The sequence below is a fragment of the Podarcis gaigeae genome (genome assembly GCF_964106915.1).
Source record: "Podarcis gaigeae genome assembly, chromosome: 4".
Lineage (NCBI taxonomy): Eukaryota > Metazoa > Chordata > Lepidosauria > Squamata > Lacertidae > Podarcis > Podarcis gaigeae.
In genome coordinates, this window is record NC_139677.1 from 86757612 (window position 1) to 86762039 (window position 4428).

At 44.2% G+C, this 4428-nt stretch overlaps 1 pseudogene across 1 annotated transcript; it reads left to right on the top strand.

Annotated features, from left to right (window-relative positions):
• Positions 1-268: 268 nt before the first annotated feature.
• On the top strand, positions 269-3613 carry LOC310843359 (disintegrin and metalloproteinase domain-containing protein 20 pseudogene; annotated as a pseudogene). Its single transcript has one exon. The product of its transcript is annotated as a disintegrin and metalloproteinase domain-containing protein 20 pseudogene (transcript).
• Positions 3614-4428: the final 815 nt, after the last annotated feature.

The following is a 4428-nucleotide window of genomic DNA, read 5'->3' on the forward strand; positions in this document are numbered from 1 at the left end:
GCTCTGGTCCATGGGGTCACGAAGAGTCGGACACGACTAAACGACTAAACAACAACCTATTTAAGGATGGGAAGATCCATAGTTCAGTGATGTACACCATAAATTGTATACAGAAGATTCAGAATGAATCTCTTGTTGTATCTCCAGTCAAAAGGGGCGCATGGAATCTCCCACTGAGGGAGGCTGCAGTTTGGTGTGCAGAAAAGGAAGCTGCTGAGGGGATTGGGAGGGATTAGAGGGGCCATTCACTAATCCGGGTGGTTTTGACTGAGCTGGTGGCCAGCACGCCCTGCTGGCTCCCCTTCTCTGAAGGAAGTAGACAAATGAAAACTGTGGCAGGAAGAAGCACTTTGCTGACCTGGGCTTCTTCAACTGGCCAAGTGTAGAGGAGGTTCTGCCTCAGAGCTGAAAAGGAACTCAGCAATGCAAAGACGGTTGTTCTATCACCAGTTATTTTTATGTTTTGCATACATTTAAACACTAGTTGAATTGTCACAGAAAGTACTTTTAATGTTCCATACCTGACAACTGAGGACTATGACCCATCCAATGTATGAAGTGAGCACATGCCCACTGACTGAAGCTGAAATAGAACTTGTTAGTCCATGGGGTGCTATAAGACTCTCTTTCTTTTTTGCTCTTCTTCCTGCAACCCTCCCAGGAAAAAACTTCTTAGGAATGTTTCCTTCCCTGCTCTTCCTCTGCCATTTTGTTCCTTCTTTGATCCTCCAAGCTCCGCCCACATTCCACAGATGGAGCACACTGGCAGTTACTAGGCAACATATCTTCCTCCTCTTCTAATTCACATATAGCCTCCTTCCCATCTATCTACTAACCTGGTAACAACTGTTTGGGTCTTCCCTTTCAGGGAAAAGATGCCAGAGGTGGTGCTTCAAGAGCTTCTTTCCTCTTTTTTGGAAAATGAGTGGCAGCCTGGCATGGCTGCTCATTATGTTCTTGAGGAATCTCCTGATTGAGTCTGGTGGCCAGACACCACCTCAGGGCTTTAGGTATGCCTCTTATGAGGTGACCATCCCAAGGAAACTGAGCTTCAGGTATGGACTACAGGAAACCCTGGATGTCAGCTACCTGCTGCAGGTTGAGGGGAAGGGCCAGGTGGTGCATCTCAAGCAGAAGAAAGGCATTGTTCCTAAACACTTCCCAATCTTCATGTACAATAAGGAAGGGGACCTCCAGGTTGACTATCATTACATCAGGGATGATTGTTTCTACAGTGGATTCATACAGGACAAGCCTCTCTCTTCAGTCACTCTCAGCACTTGCTCAGGGGGACTCAGGGGCCTGTTACAACTTAACAATGAGACATATCAAATTGAACCTGTCCAGCCATCTGCTACCTTTCAGCATGTGGTGTATCGGTTGGAAATAGAGGAGGGTGCCATACACATGAGGTGTGGGTTGACGGAGGAAGAGCAAAGGCGTCAAGAGGCCATGATCCAGGACGCAGAGCATGTGGCTGTCAAAAGTGCTCCAGCAGGACTCTGGTGGCCACACAAGAGACATGCAGAAGTGGCATTTGTGGTGGAGCATGAACGATATGTTAAGTTTAATAAAAATGAAACTGATATAGCTATGAAACTTCTTGAGACCATCCATATGGTAAATTCCTTTTTTGAGCCATTTTTAGTTGAAGTGTCTATAGCAGGACTGGAGATATGGTCAGAAAAGAACCTCATAGATGTTGATGGTGGAATAGGTGCCACACTTAAAGCTTTTAGTATATGGAGCCGTAACACTCTACTTAACTATCTAAAGAATGATGCTGCTCACTTAATTGTATACAGGTCGTATGGAAGTACTATCGGACTAGCATATGTAGGACAAATTTGTAGTAAATATTGGGCCACTGCTCTTGAAGTATCAATATATTTCAATTTGTTTGATTTTTCTGTGCTATTTGCTCATGAATTTGGGCATAATCTTGGTATGCCCCATGATAGTTCGGACTGTAAATGTGATCGACGTGCCTGCATTATGGCTGCTTGGCACTCACGGACTGATAAGTTTAGCAACTGCAGTTACCATAGGTATTTCAATCGGAAGGACTCACCTTGCTTGTTGATTCCACCAGACCCTGATCAAATGTATAACCTTGAATACTGTGGCAACAAAGTAGTGGAAAAAGGAGAGCAATGTGACTGTGGATCAGCTGCACAGTGTGAATCGGATCAGTGTTGCAGGCCAGATTGCACGTTACGTCCATGTGCCAATTGTTCTTCTGGACTGTGCTGTGACAGGTGCAAGTACCGTCCCGCTGGATCCATTTGCAGAAAGAGTATTGGCATCTGTGACCTGCCTGAGTTTTGCACTGGGACTTTGGACCAATGTCCAGAAGATGTTTATGTACAAGATGGTGCGCCTTGCGGTGATGGAGTCTATTGCTATCTTGGTCGTTGTACCACTCCCAATGGGCAGTGCAAAAAGATATTTGGCAAGAAAACCGTACGAGCTTCAGAGGATTGTTTCAGAGGACTGAATGTTCAAGGTGATCGCTTTGGCAACTGTGGCCTTGAACATGGTATTTTTAAGAAATGCAAAGCTGAAAATATTCTATGTGGCCGAATGCAGTGTAGTAATATTTATGGGCTACCTACCTTGGAGGAACACCAAACCATCATTCAAACCACCATTGGCAAAAGTAACTGCTGGGCTACAGACTACCACAGTGGAATGGAGGTAGCTGATCTTGGAGCAGTGGAAGACGGTACACCTTGTGGCACTGGCATGATGTGTATTAGTAGGGAATGCAAGAACATGTCCCTCTTGCAGTATGATTGTAATGCCACAAAGTGCCATAATAGGGGAATATGCAACAACCACAAACACTGCCATTGTTCTTATGGTTGGGCCCCTCCTGACTGTCGAACGAAAGGATATGGGGGCAGCATTGACAGTGGGCCAATTTCAAAAAACTGGAATGGTGTGATTGTAGGTAGTATTGTAGGAAGTGTGTTGGTCCTTTCCACGGTGACTGCTGCTGTTGGCATGGGTGTGTATTACAGGTTTGTGCTAAGCAACAAGGTTAGAAGAAAGAGTTCAAGAATCTCTCCATCATAATGAACAGAGGAACGAAAACCATTCTAGATCACAGAAGTGAACAATATTTGACTCTGTAAGCATTGCTTCAGGTCATCTCAAGTGGAAATATTCACATATGAAAATCTTTGGCAATACTTTCACAGTATGTTGAGAGTCTCTTTGTTGTTCAGGATAGAAGTCCTATCCTATGTAAATGGGTGAAATCTGTCCAGTGGAATGGAATGTTATCATACAGGAGGATACCATGTTAAAGAAATGCATGGAAGCAGAGCTGGTATTTTGAATATCTCAGATTTTCTCTCAAAGTAACCTTGGGTGTACATGGATAGAATCACAACCCAATTCTCTCAAGCCATTGAAATGCAATATTTGTACGTTTGTGGATTGAATTCACATCTGTCTAGAAAGCCATTGCAAACGTTATACCAATAACTGTGTTGGCAGAAATGTTAATGTTGAAATGAGACAATATATTAAAAATATTATAAAACCAACAACACATAATATTTCAAAAAAGCTATTATGGAAATAATGGTGGATGTTTTGTAACATATTTGAGGGTGCAATTTTTTCATTGAAGTTTTTTGTTTTAACTGTTTGTTGATAAAATGTGTCACACAGGGTAATCTTTGGTTTATCCACAAACCATTTTGGGGGGAAAACCTTTTCAGATATTTTGAGACCATCTCTGTACTTTAACGCGGAATATACAAAATCCCCCCCCCCCCCCAGCCATGGAAGAAGGGATGGGTGAAGAGCCACATCAGGGACAAGCAGGGAATGAAGTCAGGGTACTGTCGGCAGCTATGTTCGATTCCCAAGAAGGCTGCGAGATAGAGAAAGAGCAAGCTTTTTCAGTTCTGCTTATAATACAATTTGCAGAGAAGAATTCAAGATGCACCTAATGTTGCCCTGAGTGAAGTTCCACCCCCCTTCTCCGTTACTTTCCTGTTCATCTACTTTCTCCTGCTGCATCCAACTGTGACTGGTATGAGACAGTTGCCTCTGAGCTCTCTGTTGACTATACTCAGCGAATGCCTGGTTTTTTGGGGGGAGGGTACGGGTTCTTGGATACCCTCCAGCGACAGGATCTCATTCAACTGCTGCTCAGCCTCCTTCTGCTGAATCCTGTCCATGTTCTCCTTTTCCTGCTCTCCCCTTTTGCCCTCATCTCCCTTACAGGTATGCTCTGTGCCAAACCACTCCTGGAGGTCTATGCTACCTGCCCATTCCTCCTCTCTAGTCAAAGCCTGCAGCAGTAGTTTCCACCATTCTTCCTCCTCTGCCCTGTCCATGACACCACTGGAAAGAAATGGGAGAGTGAAGATCTACATCACGAACAAGGTGGGGAAATCAAATCAACCTTAC